The 19,399-nt window shown below is 44.5% G+C and overlaps 1 long non-coding RNA gene across 2 annotated transcripts in view; it reads left to right on the forward strand.

The window, feature by feature from the left end:
• The window catches only part of LOC120096293 (uncharacterized), a 160,366-nt gene extending 141,416 nt beyond the window's left edge, over nucleotides 1-18,950 (forward strand). Inside the window, exon 5 of one of the 2 annotated variants that reach the window (XR_015635563.1) lies at nucleotides 18,186-18,950. This is a non-coding gene — a long non-coding RNA (uncharacterized LOC120096293). Of the gene's footprint in view, nucleotides 1-68; nucleotides 280-18,185 lie in introns of those variants that run through there. The other variant, XR_015635564.1, reaches the window with a different exon arrangement.
• Nucleotides 18,951-19,399: the final 449 nt, after the last annotated feature.

Raw genomic sequence — 19,399 nt, forward strand, 5'->3', positions numbered from 1 at the left:
CTCAGTGATTTATTTACTTCTAATGTTGTTTCCTCCTCTCTCTCCTTCTTGTTTCAAATCATTTGCAGGTTCTGTTGATGAAGTGGCAAGAGCTCACCTTTCTTGGCATTGACTGTTTTGTGTGGTTGTCGGGATCCTGAGAGCCGAGACAGGACCATTTAGCATCCACTGACACCGACCATCATCTTTGCCAAAAAAAAAAAAAAAAAAAAAAAAAAAAAAAAAAAAAAAAAGTAGGGGAGGAAAAGCTACCATTTCCAAAAATGCTTACTTCCAAGATACTCTGCTTGTGCTAAGGAGCTGGGGTGGGAGGTGGGGGTGGGGGTAATGGTGGGAGGCGGGGGTGGAGTGGATAACCACAGTTCTGGAAAGGCCTGTTCACTTCTGCAGGCTCCAAAGGCAGCAAGCACTTTGCTCAGCAGCTCAGCCTTGAATGTCCACATCACTGCTTTTCTGAAAACTCTCCTGGAGGACATTGTATGAAGTCAAAAGAATTTTAGGGAAGCAGTGGGAACATGGGAGAGCATGGCATCAGGAACCTAAGACTTGTTTATTTCTTTATTAAATTAGGCGAGCAAGGAAATGTCAGTAAATTAGGTACTTTCTTTCCTGGTCTACTTATTCATTTTAAAATTCATTTAAAGTTAGAATCTTAGTCCTGGGGTGTCCTTAAGACAGTGTAATACTGTGCTGCTATGCTTTCTTCAGAATTGTCTGGGGTTTCATTTTTTGGGGGGCTGAGGGATGCATCTCTCTCCACTTTAACTTCTGACTCCTTGAAAAGGCAATTGTGCTAGAGTTCTCTTGGTAATTAGATTGGCTGGACCACAGGATTGGGTAGGTTCATGGTGTAACAGCCTCTTGTGATGTGCTGTTCATTCATTCAATAGACATATTAAAATACTTCATCATACTGGGTGAGCATGAAGGTGTTGGTATTTATTGGTAACCTATTGTGTTGCTGGATACCCATACTTTATCAGAGTGGCTATGTTTTACAGAGGCTAATGACATGGGTTTTGAACTCAAAATGACTAGTTTGGGGGTTTCAGTTTCTGTGATTACCACGAGTGACTTTAAAGACATCCACCAATTCCTCCTAGCCTCAATACACTGATCTGTGAAATGGGAATTAAGTTAACCTCTATCAGGCAGACTGGTAACAGAAAATAAACAATCCAATGCATACTAAATTGTATGCTGACTCATCCTGGGCTTATGTTACTTGCTTCCATTTTATCTTCAAGGTGACTTTGGAAAATAGGTGTGACCTCTTCACCATTGTATTGCGAGAACACAATATTGCAGATTGCCCTAGTCACCATTGTATAGAGAGAATACAACGTTGCAGATTGTGGCAGTCACCATTGTATAGAGAGAATACAACGTTGCAGATTGCCCTAGTCACCATAGTATAGAGAGAATACAACGTTGCAGATTGTGGCAGTCACCATTGTATAGAGAGAATACAACGTTGCAGATTGTGGCAGTCACCATTGTATAGAGAGAATACAACGTTGCAGATTGTGGCAGTCACCATTGTATAGAGAGAATACAATGTTGCAGATTGTGGCAGTCACCATTGTATAGAGAGAATACAATGTTGCAGATTGTGGTAGGTTTATTGCATGAATTTCAGGGTTTTAAATTTCTATGTGAAATTCTTTGGTTTATAGTTCAAGAAATGGAAAGGCTGAGATGTAAAGCCAGAACCACAGCTAGTGACCCCAGGTTCTCAGGCCAGGTCTTCCTTGTCACCCTGTGTTTCTGTTACTTGCCTTGTAATCTTCACAGTCATCTAGAATGAAACCCTTTGACCTATCTGTGCCTGACTGTCACCTATCAGTGTTAGCATCAGTTGTCCTGTATTTTTAGGTTGATCACATAGTTCATATTCTCCAAGACATTGCCATTTTTTTCTCCCTATGGACTTTGTGTCCTTTCATCTTTATTAGCATTTTGACCAGAAAGGAAGTGTAATCGGAAAGGAAATTTAGACCACACATTTTTCCCCTCCTTATTAGCAGCTCTTAAAGTCAGTGAAGGTAACTGTTAACTACAATGGGATTTTTTTTGACAATAGTCATGGATATAAATGAGCCAAGTTACCGCTCCTGTTGCTACCATGGATAAATTTGTCAATTATCTGAGCTTCTGGGGCCTGTGGTCACTGAGACCCCTGTCCTCCCAGCCAGCCACTATAGCCTCCTTGGCTTGTGACTCTCCTCACTTGCTCCCCATGATTGATCCTGCAACAAAGGCTCTTCATTTCACATCGAAGACAGAAAGGGGACCTTGGTTTGTTAAAAAAAATGATGATCCTGAGTTGACCTGGACTGGAAAAGCACAAAGCTCTAAATCAAAACACATGAGTGGCTTCCCTTCACTGGTGCTGTATTATTAGACGGCTCTCTAGCTGCCCTCCATGTTCCTCGGAGAGCTGAAGCTTGCCTCTGGCTGGACTCCTTGGGGTTTCTTGGCTACTTGTTGTCATACCACATTCAGTCAGGGCTGGGCTGGTGTTGGCAGAGGTGGCCTTGGAACCAAGCAGCTGGTAACCTTGTCAAGTGGGCCTCCTTTTGGCTTTTGATCTTGGGGGTGTCAGCGGAATACAGTTCTCAGATCATTGTGTCCCTTTGTCCTGCTTAACTTAAGCCCTCTGCTCAGTTGATCACAGACCCAGGGCACATCCTTTCATCGGTTGTCACCCCAAGGCTTTCTCCTGTGACCCGACTTCCAGTAAGGATGGAGTCTGAATTTTGACAGTGCATGTGATTGATATCCACTTGGGAAATGGGGATGGCAACTCTACTGAACGGCATCAATTTTCTTATCTAGATAAGCCAGGGCTTTTCTAAATGGTATCTATGGTCCCTTTGTCCACTAATCTTTATTCTATAAATTCTATAAATATTTGTCTTGGGAACTTTTCTCTATAGTTTTAGGGAACCAAAAATGACAGAAAACTAGGTAACTTGTGCATATGGTAATGATTGATTTCACTTAAAACAACAACAACAACAACAACAACAACAACAACAACAACAGCAAAGTCTTAGCCTAGGTTGGTCTTGGATTTATATATAGCCCAGGCTGGCCTTGAAGTGCTTCTTCTATCTCTCAAGTTGTGAGATGACATGTGTGCACCACCAGGCTGGACTAAGATTTCAAAACTTAGATTCCACCCTTTCTCCTCATGAGACCTTTGGAAACCCTCTGCAGACAGTTGCTCAAGACTGGAGTCAAAAGCAATATTTAAGCTACAACGTGTGAAGAACTGGCATGTTATAGGTGGAAACTCTCCAAGAAGCCCGAAGCCTACCCACTTGTATTTTAAGATTTCTCTGATGTAACCAAAAGCAGCTTGTTTGACTTCAGGAGTTCAGGGAAATGTGCTCTGAAAATGTATAGTTGTGTTTTTCATGCTGTGTGCTTAGACTTAACCATCTTCGTTCTTTTGTAGTTAAAAAAAAGGTTCAGTGGCATGCTTGAAAGGTTTTGCTAATTTTAAAATGAAGTTTTCCTAAATAAGAGCACCCTGGGGAAATGTCTGACGAGGAGGAGATGCACTAGACCAGCACTGGATGCTCTCTGCCTGAGTCCTTGCCCTGTCTTAATCAGATCATAAACACAGGAAGGCAGGACTCTGTTCCTACTACCCAGAGTAGTGCCTGGACAGATCACCAGGGCCTGAGATAATATGTATTACCATATGGAATGGTAAATGAAATCATAAAAGTGAATAGGTGGGTGTCTTGGGTACCTCACTTAACTTCTCCATATTTTACTTCCTTAACTCAGAAAATGCGGGATTAGTTGCTGGATGAGATGCAGGATAGAAGTGTCTTTTTTTTTTCTTTTTTAAAGGAGCAGCTAGCATAAGAGGACATCCCTGTAGGCTATGCTATGTGGTGAGGTGGAGTGAGGAATGAGGCCACTGGACCTACTCACTGGTATTTGTCATTGTGGGGGAATTCTGGGTCTACCCATTTCTGGAGCCCAAGAGTAACCAGGGAAATCTGTCACAGTGGAGCAGCTTCAAGCAGAACTCCCCCCTTTCATCTTGTTTGCTTCTACATGACTCCTCTACCTTGAAAAGAGAGGATTTATCATGCTGCAAAGGACCAAGCCTTCACTTCTTTGGAAACCCTCTGCGAAGAGTTGCTTGAGACTGGAGTCCATAGCTCTGAAGTCACAAGGACTATTTAGGAAGCTTCTGTGAACACAGTGGGCCTCAATGTAGATAGTGTAACCTTCAAGGTCTGATTGGAAGCCCCCTGCCTCCTGCCCCTCTCCTTCCACTCCAAAGGTATTCAAGTCTATTTGCTTTATCCTCTCTCCCACTCCCGCTAAGATTGGGAACTAGATAGCATTTTAACAATCTGAGAACAAGAACATTTAGAAGCAGGGAGATGAGAGGGATGAGCTCATCACTAGATGGAGCTTTTATAGTTGAGCCTGAGGGAAGAGGGAAAGGAGAGAAGCAATGTTGTCCTCTGGGAGGAAGGGAGGGAGGGAGATGTGCTGAGGGCCGGGGGAGCCCAGGGTTCAGAGCCTGCTGACTCTCTCTGGGCTCAGATATGGAATGCCTCAGAATGGGTTACCTGAAGCCAGTGCTTTCTCTATTGTGGGGAGGGGTTGGACAGGACCCTCTGGTGAGTAATGAGGACTGTCCTCAGTGACATGGGACACTGGGCAGTATAAATTCTCCCCCAGCTTTCCCCTGCAGCAATATCTAAGTTGCTCAGCATCTCAGATCATAAATGGACTGGAAAAAAGAAGTTAACAAACAGGTCTCCCTTCAATTCTGCAAGACAGCCATGCTATATAAGCTTAACAAATATATTTTAAACTCTGCTGGGTTTCTGATTACAAAAGTCATGCTTGTTCATGGTAGAAAATAGAAATACCATCTAGAAGAAAATAAAAATCACTCATAATTCTCTCTTTTTTTTTCCCCAAGACGGTAACTGTAAACATTCTGGGGTGGGGTTTTGCAGTCCACATACATGTTTCTAGCACACACGATTACATGACATGTGTTGTTTTGCAGCTTCATTCATTTTTTTAACGTATCAGTAATTTCTGAGCGCTTTTGTGTCCTTAGGAGTTGGCGTGATCTAAGCATGTCGTATGCATACCACTCACCGGTGGCTGGTTTACTGTGGCTACAGATATTGCTAAGAGCCTGGGATGCATGCTCTTTACCCCGAGAAGGGATCTTTGGTGTTTCTTTTCTGCAGTGCCCCATGACAGAGGATACCCCCTGTTCACCGAGGCTGCTGTGTTGTCCTTACTCTTGGTCAGTCTCTTCAAGACCTTATGTGATGATGGTTTTGTGTTGTCAACTTGACAGGATCTGGAGTCCTCTAGGAGACAAGCCTGGAGATACATATATGAGGGGTTATTTACCCTCTGGGCATCCCTGAAAGGCATAGAAGGACCATATTACACTTGGGTAACACCATCCCTGGAGAGATCCCAGGCCGTATACAAAGGAGAAATTAGGCTGATCCAAGCTTTCATTGATTTTTTTTCACATCAAACCAAGATTCTGTCCCTGTGACCTCCCTCCCCTGATAGATTATAATCTGGGGGGGCGTGAGCAGAATAAACCGATCCTTCCCTAATTAAGTTACTTTGCTCGGGGCATTTTATCATAGCAACAGTGAAGTGACTAATGTCCTTTGCTTACATTTGGGTCTGAACTCCCCAGCTTTTCACAGTTGTATCTGTAACTCTTCCTACCTAGCGTGCTATCATAGGAACATCCTACAGTATCTTGTCCCACCACCGACTCTTCCTCAACCATTGTATTAAGGGCATATTCCCCACATTGTAGCCCAGGGTCTTACCTTGTGACTCCTCTACTCAAACATATTTAGTGTCTTCCTGTTGTTTGCCAGGTTTAGTAAAAACTTACCCACAGGACCGCTTTCCATAAGACATAACTTCTTATCCATGGCTACAAAATATAACCCCTTTTTTTCTGTCTTCCTGTAGAATAGAAATGATCACAGCATCCTCTAAGCCTCCTCTGGTTGTCTCTTCTCCTCTCCCACCTCCTCCTTCTCCTCCTCCTCTTCCTCTTTCTCCTCTTCTTCCTCCTCTTTCTCATCTTCCTCCTCTTTCTCATCTTCCTCTTCCTCTTCCTCCTTTTTCTCTTCCTCCTCCTCCTCCTCCTCCTCCTCCTCCTCCTCCTCCTCCTCCTCCTCCTCCTCCTCCTCCTTCTTTCTGCATCTGCATTGATTCTTATTCTCCTGGTTTCTTATCGGAGTTACTACGGGGATCTTGCCCAGGATGTCTTCAGTGACATTTCTTCTAGTTGTTCTGTATACAGAGTGATCACAAATGGAGAAAAAGGCCATTACACATGTCTTAAAATAAGGTTCCCTAGGGGATCTGGTAAATGTCCTAATTTGCAAGTGTAGCCTAAAGGCTTTTCCTGACTGGGCCTGCCTCAAGTACCCTTACTTGCTCCTTGATGTGGAACTTGAATCACAGGAATCCCTTACTCTTCCTGATGCTCCAAAGGGCTCTCTGTTCCAGTACAGGCTTCACCCGCTTTGTGTTTCTCCACTTTCCTTCTCTGAGAGTCTGCCCCCTGGCTCTCAGTTAATGACTAATCTTGAGAATTTCTCAGCTGTTTCTCCTCCCCTGTATGCTGGCTTCGGTTGTATTGTATAATAATTGTTCTCTTCACTGTGAAATCAAGAGCCTCGAGGTGGTGTTTCATTTGTCTATTTCCCCAATGCTCGATACAGTGGTACAGCAGATTCACTCAATAATATTTTTTGTGTGTATCATGAATGAATAAGTAGCTCAATATTGTGTAGAAATGTATCAAAGATTCAGACCTTGAAAGAGGAGGGCAGGGCATGGTGATGTCCCTTATGGGCAATATAGGCAAAAGAAGTGTGATAAATAGTCAGTTGTATCTAACAGTCAATTCCCATGATTGCTTTAAGTCTTCATCCTTCCATACACTGCTTGGAGCTATTTGTAAGCCTCTTTCTCAGGATTCCTAGAGCTAGGGTTTCTTTGGGCATCTGTGTATGTGTTGTAGCTGAGGTATGCCACTCTGATGGTAGGCCCCCCATCTGGGAGCCTGAGTGGAGTCATGACAATCTCTCATCATGGCCTGTGACTTAGTGCTGGCAATAGTGGTGGTGGTGGTGGTGGTGGTGGTGGTGGTGATGTTGATGTTGTTGTTGTTGATGATGATGATGATGATGATGATGATGATGATGATGATGATGATACAAAAGCAAGAAAAGAATTTTATTTGTCTGATTCTGTCTGGGAGGTGAACTGTGTCTTTATTTCATCATGGTCACCAAGTATGTTCCTTGTCTTTGACAATTGTGCTGTTTTTCTGGCATAAGTCACTCCATATTGTTACAGTTATTGTCTAAGTGCCCCTGCTTTCACTCACATCTCAGTCCATCAACCAATCAGATCAGATGACCCTTTCCACTAAGTCCCTCGAGCAGCTCTCTGCTGTATATGGTGTTGGCATTCCTTCTAGACTCCGCCCCACAGTTACCTGGCAACAGCCAGGTATGCCTGACCCACTATAAAAGGGGCTGCTTGCCCCCTCCTCAGTCTCTTGCTCTTCCTCTCTTACCCTCTTCCTTCTCTGTCCCTTCTCTCCCCATTCCTTCCCTGTCCCCTCTCTCTACATGTTCATTCTCAACTCCCCTCCCACAGAGGCACCCCCTTCCCCCACACCACACTGTGCCTCCACCAAACACACCCCTGGCTTCTTTTCCCTTTTTATAAAACACAGCATACAGATTGGAGTTTTGGCCACTGTTTGGTTTTGTCTGTACTTCAGGCTCCCAACGCTCCCTTCTGCCTCTGCCTTACACCATCCCAGTTGTTTTTGTTTTTTTCTCCCCCATTTAAGTTTCTTGAGCACTCCAGGGTCTCCCTCACATCAGCACTAACTTTTATGCTATTCCCTCGGCCTGGAGTTCTCACCTTGCCTCTTTGCACGATTGATGGCATCTCTTGCTTTACGCCTTGGCTTGGGGGCCCTGATGACCTTCCCATCAGGGCTCGACCCTCTCTTCTGCTATTGCAGATGTTTCCTTTCCTCCCTAGTGCTTTCTCACCAACTGTAATTATGAACTTATCTTCTGGCTTGTTTGTTATTGCTGATCTTCAATTCTAAGCTCTGGCACTCAACAGCTGAAATAACCTTGGGCAAATTATGTAACCAACTATCATTCTAATGTCTGCTTTCAAACATGGAACCCATTCAGAAGATCAAGTGAAAATTATACACATCGGCACCATAAAGGTGCCCAATATGAAGTAAATTACCAACACATATTAGTGACTATTATTAAGTTTTCAAGAGTGTGGCTTATCTGTGTTCTGCCAGCTCATGGTTCTCACTTTTGCACATGTATCTCCACAGCTGATTCTTTTCTTGAGAACTATTGCTCTGTGTCAGGTACTGTGCTCTTTGGTTACTATGACATGGGTTAAGTTCCTTAGGGCTTCTAGCAGGATGGCATACAGAAGACCCAAATTACTTAAGCTCTTCCAAAAGAATTCATCAGGTAGCTAGGATCAGAACCCGTGCTCTTACAGAATTGGAGGCTTAGTAAGAATGTTTTCTGAATATATGATGAGAAGACTATTATTCATCATGTATTCAGCCTCCCAACTCTTCTCCCTGAGAACATTCTTTTGATCAGTAACTGGGGTGCACCAGCTCTGTAGACCCAACTAGCACACCCAAAATCTTCATGTGACCTCACATACCTTCTTTAGATGGAGACACAGCCTCTCTGTTCCTGGAAGGAAGGAAGAAAACTAAGCCCCAGGCAAGGGTGGTGCTGGAGCACAGGAGGCAGAGGCCTCCCTCCCTGGTGCAGCCGGTGCAGGCTTCAGACAAATGCGCTGTGTGCACGCCTGCATCTGCTGCCTCCCAACTTCCCACTCCAAGGAATTCACTCTGGGCTGATTCTCCTTTTCTTTTCCTTGACAAAAGGCAAGAACTGCATGGGGAAGAAAGCCTTTATTCTAAGAAGAATTTTTCAGTGCAGAGCTGGTCTTACTATTCCATTGATCAATTCTCAGGACCTGGCAGCTGGGCAGAGGCAATGTTCTACAGGGCCCAGGCTCTAAAGCGCTAGTTTCTTTAGTGGTTTTTACCTTTGCCCACAGTTGAGGGCTGACAGGTGTTGAGGGAGGCATGGTGTGGGGCAGATGTCATCCAGGCCTGAAAAGCACCTGAAGAGAACCTGTGTGGGGCATATTTCAGCCACACATAGAGCACAGTTCCATTTTCAGCCCTGTTTCTCCTTGTTAATGAACAGAACAGGTTTTGGGTATGTGGGATTCTTTTTGAACACTCTTCTGTAGGATGAGCCTCATGTTTGTGTCTTTGTTCTGTGTCATTCCACTAGGTAAGTCACTAGGCAAAAGGCATACAGATGTCCATCTCTCAATGCCTCTCAAATACCATGGGAAAATCTCGCCTGAGGCTAGAGGGTGTGAACATGGATGTAGGATCAGGCAATGCTATGTGAGATAGGAAATGTTAGATGTGGCACTTACCTAAAAACTGGGTGGAAGGATGCAGTGAGAAGCTGCTTCTCCCAGTGTCTAAGTCAGGGTTTCTGTTCCCGCACAAACATCATGACCAAGAAGCAAGTTGGGAAGGAAAGGGTTATTCTGCTTACACTTCCACATGGCTGCTCATCACCAAAGGAAGCCAGGATAGGAACTCACACAGGGCAGGAACTTGAAGGTAGGAGCTGATGCAGATGCCACGGAGGGGTGCTGCTTACTGGCTTGCTTCCCCTGGCTTGCTCAGCTTGTTTTCTTATAGAACCCAAGACTACCAGCACAGGGATGGCACCACCCACAATGGGCCCTCCTCCTCGATCAGTAATTGAGAAAATGCCTTACAGCTGGGTCTCATGGAGGCATTTCCTCAGGGGAGGCTCCTTTCTCTGTGATAACTCCAGCTTGTGTCAATTTGACACACAAAACCAGCCAGTACACCCTGCCCCTCTACTGTATTTCTTCCTGTCCCTTCTCTGTGTCTCAGGACTAGGACATCTATGGATGGATTGCATAAGCTTTCTTGCCCTGAGATCTCTTGGGAACATGATAAGGCATTAGGGCAAGAAGGGTGGGATGCCGTATTCCCTGTCCTCTTGCTATTATTCTCTCACTTCCATAGGCAAGGCTCTGCAGAGGCTACACTCCTCTAGGCACACTTCTCTGAGGCTCCTCTTCCTCTCAATCCAGGGGGACATGGCTGTACACTGCTTTTATCCTTTGCTCCTTCTGGTTTAGCACAGACAGGGCTTCTACCTGGTTTCTGATCTCTGTGAAGTCACTTTCCCCAGCTTTGATTCAGTTCTCCCGATGCTAGACATGCCCTACTAATGGTCCCAAGAGTGGGTTCTGTGCTGTTAGACCTTTAGTGTTAGAACTATCCGCTTTCTGACAGAACCGTGACCAACAGACAACCCTGGTTGGGCAGGAGGCAGGATGCAGGAAAGATGAAACACAGAGACTGTAGAGGAAATTAAGGCTCACGCTCAGGTTCTATGTGTATTTTAAATCAGGCCACATGAACACCATTAAATGGTTGTGAATACAACAAGGACTTGAGCACAAGTATGTTGACATCAGTTCCCTGGAGATCAGAGGATGCAGAAAGGAGGTGGTGGGAAGAGAGGACATTAACAATAAATGGCAACATACTGGATCTGGGAACAGAAAACCTTTTGGAGTGGGTCCATGTCTCCAGGATCAGGAATGCTGAGAACATGAGGTGCCAACAGCAGAGAGGATGGGACTGGGGATTTAATGTACAGGAGCCATCTGGGTTTACAGATAACAACGAGATTTCAGATGTGCTTTGTAGATATATATATTTTTACTATTTAGAAATGAGTGGGGGCAGCAGAACATATCTTATGAGGCCATCTTGAGGAAATGAGGGCTAGTGGGTTCAGATAAGACAGGGCTGAGGGGATAAGGGGTCCGTGTCACACCAGAGGGCAGCTCTGAGAGCAGAGGAGGACCAGGGAGGCAAAGCCCAGAAGAGCCTTCTAAAGACCTACTCTGTCTATTGAATCCTCCACACGAAGGTCGAAGGTCGGTACCTGGGTTTCAAAGGGATTAAACTGAAGCTAAATGCTTGCTGGTCAATAACAAGACGCCCTGCCTTGCGCTGTAAGTCAAGCTGGAGAAAGTCACATCATACTCCATTCTCCTCAGGTCCAGCCCAATGAACCTGGGAGCATCCTATGGCCTAAACACACATGCAGTGTGGGGGTGATAACCACAGGCCAGAAACCAGCAGCTGCCCAGATTTTGGACTTTCATGACAGGTGTGGTCTACAGGGATTGGACAGGGCCAAGAATAAACAGAAAGGACTCTTTGTGGGTCAGAAGTTGAATAACCTTATTTGTTCCTGTTCCTCTTTGTCACACTTTGTTTCCTTTAAATAATGACCCATTTCCTTTCAATGCAGATTAACAGTGTGAGTTTGATTGGTGGGCGTCGTGGGGAATTCGTAGAAGCCAGAACAAACGGGCTTTGAGTCCCTAGTGGCTCTACCAGCTGGGGAGTTTCAAAGATTTCTTTTTAAATCTCAATTGAAGACAGAATAAAGGAAATGTTGTATGATGAAAGCATGTCTGGAATGTGGAAAAGTGACCAGGGAAAGATTTCTTCAGTGGGGACAGAGAAGATTCTCCTTCTTTGGGGTTAAGGGATGTTAAGAAGATACATGGTTACCTAGAACCACAGTATCATGACACCCAGAGGGTTTCCCACTATGCTCTTCCATTTAACAACTCATCTGGCCTACATCTGAGTTGACTTTCAGTCAACGAATGGGCAGTATCTCATTTTATTCCCTGAGGTAGAGATGGTAGTAGTTCCATTCTTATTGGTCCAATGAGACTGAGAGAGGCCAGTTATCCTGTTCACTGTCACGAGGAGACAGACTTGGGTTTGAACTTTACTCTCACCATCTTTCCCTACTTCATCATGTACAGTTAGGTAGTACTCTAATAGTTATTGTGTATGAATTTTTTCTATGCAGTGGGCTAGGTGCATCTCATAGGTTGGCTCAGCTAAATCTTATAGCAATCTCCATTTTCCAGATGTGAAAACGTAGGATGCTCTCTCTATAGTCTTCTGGCTCTACTAAAGCAGAGAGTACAAGTTTAATATCAAGAATGTCACAGGCTTACCTTAGCCATAACTCCAGGATGAGAAGAAACACAGTAACCTTCAGTTCATGTGAGTGTGCACACGTCCTTATATGTGCAGAGTGTGTATGTGCCAGGGCCATTCAGTCTTGAACCCCACAGTATCTTTAACTGTTTGGCAGATTCTCTACTTGGTTGTATTCTTGAAAACTAGAGGCTTCATTTCTTAAAAGAAATTTACTATTTTCTACCTCAAACTGTGGCCTTTTCCACATTCCCTATCTCAGCCAGTGCCACCACTCGGGTTTAACCCATGCCTGCTAAATATTTTTAGACCTGACTGGGGCTGGTTCAGTCAGTAAAGTACTTGCCATGAAAGCATGTGTCCCTGATTTAGTTCTGAGCTCACTAAGCACCTATAACCCCAATCACTAAGTATCTATAACCCCTGGACTGAGGATCACCAAGGCTTGGTGGCCAGCCTCTCTACCTGAATTGGTGAGTCAGCTTTACTGAGAGACCCTGTCTTAAATATAAGGTGGTAAGGGGACTGGAGAGAAGGCTCAGTGGTTAAGAGCACTGACTGCTCTTCCAGAGGTCCTGAGTTCAATTCCCAGAAACCACATGGTGGCTCACAACCATCTGTAATGGGATCTGATGCCTTCCTCTGGTGTGTCTGAAGACAGCTACAGTGTACTCACGTACGTAAACTAATTCTTTACAAAAATAAGGTGGTGAGTGATTAAGAAAGACACCTAACATTAACCTCTAGTTCTGTGTTGTATGTACTCCCACCCTTGATTAAACTTTGTTAACATTATGCATGGCCATCTAAGCCTTCTGATTTCCCCCCTCATTGTGCCTTGGGCTAGACTCTTGTTCAACTAGGCTTTGGCAATAAATTTTTAATGATGGCTTTCTAGCACTTCATTTTCTGTTTCTACAATTTTTTTCTTATGTTATTAAAAAAAAAACCCATAACTTACTAAGTTACTGTTTCCCCAAAACTTTTTTGGGTCTGGTGAATCAGTACAGCCTCCATAGACTCATGGATTTGAATGCTTGACCCATGGGGAGTGACATTATTAGGAGGTATGGTCTTGTTGGAGTAGGTATGACTTTCCTGGAGGAAGTGTGTCACTGTGGGAATGGGTTTTGAGGTCGTCTATGCTCAAGTTCTGCCCAGTATGGAAGACAGTCTCTTTCTGCTACCTGCTGGTCAAGATGTAGAACTCTTGGCTCTGTCCCCAGCACCATCATGGCTTGTATGCTTCCTGCCATGATATAATGGACTGAACCTCTGAAACTGTAAGCCAGCCCCAATGAAATGCTTTCCTTTATTAAGAATTGCTGTGGTCATTGTGTTTCTTTACAGCAATGAAATCCTAACTAAGAGAGAAGTTGGTACCCAGGACTGGGGTATTTCTGTGATAGGCTGGCTATGTTCCTGTTTATGTTTTGGAGGAATGTGGATTCTGGGACTTTGAATTAGAAAATCAGTTGAACACTTTAAGTGGGGTTTAATGGGCCATTTTAGTGGGAACATGGAAGAGAGTGGTGCTTAGGATAATTTGAGCTGTGGAGGCTTGGCTCAAGAAGTTTCCGAGGAGAAGAATTTTAGTATGTTGCCTAGAGATCATTCTTGTGATATTTTGGTAAAGAATGTGACTGCTTTTTGCCCTTGTCTGAGGAGTCTGACTGAGGCTAGGTTGAAGAGATTTAGAGCAATTGTATTGGCAAAGGAAATACTGAAACAGTCTAGTTCAGAATCTGTTCTGTGGTTCACTCTTAGGAAGAGTGTTTTGATGAAATGTAGCAAACTTACAAAGGAAAAAATAGAAAATGTATGGTTCAAGGATTAAAGGGGCACCAGCAAGTGGAATGGAGCTAAATTCTGTGTTCAAGGAGATAAACAGATTAAATATATTGAATGGAATTAAGGGAGTGGTGACCTTGGGGCAAGATCCTACCCAGCTAAGCTTCTATCTTATGAAAAGGAGTTAAAGAACAGCACGGATCCAGGTGTGGTAGTACATGCCTAGCATTCGACAGACAGAGAAATGTAGGTTTCTGAGTTCAAGGCCACCCTGGTCTACAGAGGAAGTTCTAAACAACCACACTTAGGTACTGAAGGAAACCAATGGAAACAGAAAGCTGGTAAAGATGTAATTGAACAAAGGGGCCATGTTCCAGCCCCAGCAAGCAGCACAATTTGGCAGCTTTGATCTTGTCCTTTAGAGTCAAGAATAGAAGAAAGGGATTATGTATTCTCCCTCCCTGTTAAGGTAAGTCACTGAAGCTAAGATTGTAGCAGGGGTGTCCATGCCTGGAGGCCATTGTATGAAGGTGTGAAGATGAAACATGGATTGCTTTGTAGACCTCAAGAGGTTAGAGATGCCAGAGCCATGGAATACCTGCTGAGGAAAGTTGCTAACAGGGACTTAAACATGTCCAAAGAGGAAGGACTGTGTTGCAGTCAACAAAGCTAAAAGGAGGTGGAGATCTGAAGCGTATTTTGACATTAGACACAAAGATACAGAGTGTGCCCCGTTGGCTTTGGTGTTTCTTTGGTCCCGTATTTCCACACTGTGGTTCCTTCCCTATGTTTTGGAATGGTAATGTATATCCTGTGCCATGATATGTTAAAAGTATGAGATCTGCTTTTCGATTTTACAGTTAGGAGATTGCAAGAATCTCAGAAGAGACTTTGAACTTTGTAATTTTAAACATTGTTGAAACTGTGATAGACAATGGAGACTTTTGAAGTTGGACTTTTGAAGAGTGGAATATGATGTTTTGAATAGGTAGAGCCCTCAGAGATTCTGTGTTTCATCGCTTGGCCCATGGGGAGTGGCACTATTAGGAGGTATGGCCTTTTGGAAGTAGGTGTGGACTTCCTGAAGGAAGAGTGTCACTGTCGGGGCAGGCTTTGAGGTCTACTATGCTGGAGTTCCACCCAGTGTGAAGATGATCTCCTACAATCAAGGTGCAGAGCCTTGGGCTTCAACTCCAGCACCACGCTGACCTATATTCTGCCTATATTGCTTCCCACCATGACGATAAGGGACCAAACCTCTAAAACTAAGCCATTCCCAATTAAATGTCCTTTATTAAGAGTTGCCATGGCCATAGTGTCTTTTTACAGCAGTGAAATCTTAACCAAGACAGTGGGCTTCCTGTCATGGTCATTTATTACATGATTGGTAATTGAGCATCTGCTGATTGCCAGCCTATCCTCACAGCTTTGGGTATCCCCGAATGAAACCTACAAAACCCTGTTCTTGTTCACTCGAAAATTCTTGTAGCCTCCCGTTTAGAGCCAGGGACAATTTAGACCAGTTCTGTCTTCTGATCTTCATTGTCCCTTCTCCTATAGATAATATCTGCACAGCAATCCAGCCAAAGCGAGCATCCATGGTGCGTTTTCTAGATGTCATGCACCATTTGGTGTTTGCTTCAATCTGTATTTCCCTCTGGTGTCCAGATTCCAATTTTGTTGTTTCCTTGAGTTCTGGCTAGATCACAGACTTATCCCAATTTCTCTGGTCAGAATTAATCTCTCCTTTACTTCGTCATGTGCACGATGCGTTTCTACATTGAAAGTAATTCCCATTCTTCATGTTTTATGTGTGTGTTTGTCTCCTCTCTCTAGACTGAGATTTTTGAGCAGACAAAGTAGAGTCATATCTATGTTTACATCCCTAACGCTGCCTGGGCCTTGCTATAAAGTAGCCACTTAATAAATACTATCCACTTTGATATGGTTAGATGCTGAAATTCTCGGTGATACCCTACCCTGCTCCTTCCTACAACTGACTTTCCCCTTTTGCAAGCCTCCTAAAGGAATATACACAAGTCTTGCACGGTGGTGCTCAAGTCAAGGGAAGCAGGTCTCAGCCTCTAGGTGGCAGTGTTACTGTGCTCAAAGTGAGGGAGTTGCCAGGGAAGTTGTGAAACTGTATCACCCTCACAGGTGCCTGCCTTCCTCCCTCTCCTCCCTCCCTCTGCTCTTCTTTCTTTTTCTTTTCATTGTCTTTCTTCTCACTCCATCTCACGTTCTGCTTTTGCATTAAACTCTTTACAGATTTTTTTTTTAAAAAAATCCCAATGTGTAATTTTTAGATCAAGGAATATATCTAAGCCCCACCCTAGATTTCAGCCTCCACACTCACTGTAGAGCTTTAAATTTTAATATTTCTGCTACAGGCCATTTACATTTTGGCAGTCTAGGTGGATATGATTTTCGGAGTCGGGGAGGTAGGAAGTGGCTGTTTTTGAAGCAGCTAGGAAATAATTGGAAATGGCCTTACCGCCTAGCTCCTGTGGTCTGTACCTACTGTGTCTCTCGTGGACCCATCATGTTACAGGGATTTAGTGAGCCTTCTGCTTTGCCCGGCAGATCTGGAGTACACTTGTTGACCAGATTTAGGGAGGACGGGGCTGTTTTAAAAGGATGTTTCTATGCAGCTCAGGACAGAGGCAGGTTAGTAGGATTCCCAGGGAGCCTCATTCAGAGAGGGAGCAGGAGGGAGGTGGTGGCCGAATAGTCAAGGCAGAGGAATGCAGAAGCATTGATCCTTCTACCACATCTGACTACCTGCCTATTTTCTCATAATGCCTACTGCTTCAATGATTCAGTGCTCAAAGTGGGGAATGGTGGCAGGGGAGGAATAGGTAATTTCAGCATGAAAAATGTCATTTTGCCTCAAGCAAACTGCTTTCCTATGGCCTCGCTCCTTTGTGTGGTTTGGATTAGGCATATCCAGAGGATCATTTGCCCGATACTAACAAGAAGGCTCGCTGAGTTCATTTGTTAGCAGACGTAATGGGACTTCCTCTCACTGGCAAGAACAGCAGCCACCTAGAGTCACTGATTGCTATTCATCTGTCACCAAGGAAAACTCTCTCTCTCTCTCTCTCTCTCTCTCTCTCTCTCTCTCTCTCACACACACACACACACACACACACACACACTCTCTCACACATTTATACACACACCATAGAATTAAACTTGCACTTGTAGATTTCTCTTGAAGAAATTCAAACCCAGTCACTTTCAGAGGACCCCCCCCCCCCCTTTCTTTTTCTTTGCTATTTTGGGCTTTAAGGCCATCTGGTTTAGGAGACAGGCTTTTCACTTGCAGGCCGCTAATGAATCTGACTCTTCCTGCCTAACGCCTCAATATCGTTTGCTTTTCTAAACACTAAACATGAGCTGTATTTCCCTTCTCTTCCTCATCAAGCACACATGTTCATTACCTGGAACTTTGGGGGACCGTGCATGTGTTACAGCGCGGCATTGGATTTCATTTTTAGCTCTCTGAGAACCTCAGGTATGACTTCAAAGAAAATTTATTTGATTTTCCTGTTTCCTTTGGGGAAAAAAAATGTGTCTACTGCTGAATCTCAAAACATATGCGTGCTAGCAACATTATACAGACTGAGCAGGTTGTATTTATATATTTAGGAATATATATATCACAACAATTAAAGCAAAAGGGGCCATGAGTTTGAAAGGGAGCAAGGGATACATGGGAAAGTTTGGAGGGAGGTAAAGGAAGGGGGAATGATGTGATTATGTAATAACCTCAAAGAATATAAAAATATTAAAAAATATTTTTTTGTTTTCTGTCCCAAATTTTCAGTCAAAGTCATTGATCTTGGCCAGCTTGTGTGTGCTTGGAGACCGTAGTGAGGTTCCAAGGGTTCCTGACATTCTATCTGTATCTTCTTGTCACAGGCAGGGGGATGCCTCTGTAGATTTGTGACGCAGGGAGATGAAGAGCAGAGCTACCTAATCAGGAATATGGTTACGATCTTAGCAGTTGGACCACGTTGCTCGGAAAAAAAAAAAAAGGACACTTATCTTTCTTTTCCTTTTTCTTTTTTTTTTTCCTTCTCAGAGCATGTTTTGAAGGTGGCTCAAACTAAATTCCAGAGACTGGTTGCTACCCTCTGTAACTCTGCCCCGTCTCTCTCTCTTTTCTCAGATGTTTTGATATTTGACAGTCGTTTTGGGCCTCAAGCCATGTCTGGAACCCTGAGGAGACTGATGGCTGCCCAACAAGGCTTCCTTGCAGAGCTACCTTCTGCTGAAGGCATTTCAAAAGCGATTGTCTAAGAATCCAGCTACATGGAAAATGAACTCTTTGGAAGACATAGTGGCCCCAGAGGGCAGCCAACACCCTGAGATGTGCTGTGGAGGCAGATTCGGTGCGGTGTCATGTTGGAGCGTGTGCACTCCTAACTTAAACTCCAGTTCTCAGTTCCCCTCCCACTGGGAGGTACTGAGGACCTGGGTCTTCCCTTACCTAAAGTAGAGATAATCCTAATAGCTCGAAGGGCTGTCTCCAGTACCACCTGCGACGATGAAGGCCATGTGCTTAGCCTAGTGCCTGGATTACGTGAAGTGCTCAGTGGATGCTGCCTGCGACTGAGAGGCGGAGGCCTCACGATGCAAAGAAACTCAGAGATCGTCTGGCCACCTCCACCACTGAGCGCACGCCATTCTGCAGCTGTCCACAGCCACCCAACCAGTGGGTGACAGCTGCCTCTGACAGGAAGCAGGCTTCCATAGTCCACACTTAGCGTGCTATCTCCCCAGGCCTCACTTCTCCCGTTGACTTCTCCTGTTCTCACCCTGTTGACGGTAGTGGGTGGCAATACGGCAGTGGGCGATGATGTGCTACTTAACATAACACAGCCGCTCATTCAATAAACCCTTCGTGAGCAGATTCCACTGTGCCAGAGGGAAATTTGGTCATTGGTTCCATAGTGTGGTGTCCTTGCGCGGCTTGGCTACTTGGTCATAAAGCAAGCTGAGAAGTTTCTGGTGGGTTCTACTGCTTTAGCTGGAGGGCTGAGGGGAGCTGTGTGGGTAGATTTATTTTTCAAATAATCCTCTCCAGAAACCAGGGTTGGCTGTCTTTGTGGAACGAATGGATCTCATCAGTGGTGTGGACTTGACCTTCTCCCCCTCCCTTTGGACAGCGTGTGCGCCCACATTGCTTCCATTCTTGGGCAAGGAGAAACAGTTCAGAGCTATTTCTAGGAAGCCTGTGCTCTTCCCTTTGGCATTTTGGAGACAGAAAAAATATTTTTTGACACGAACACAATGTAATCAGGTTGTAACACCCCAGACTCTGGTCGAGTGACACCAGGGCATAGGGAAGGCTATTTGGAGGACACAGTTTTAAATGAGCGT

The sequence above is a fragment of the Rattus norvegicus genome, chromosome 13, assembly GCF_021556685.1.
Source record: "Rattus norvegicus strain SHRSP/BbbUtx chromosome 13, alternate assembly SHRSP_T2T, whole genome shotgun sequence".
Lineage (NCBI taxonomy): Eukaryota > Metazoa > Chordata > Mammalia > Rodentia > Muridae > Rattus > Rattus norvegicus.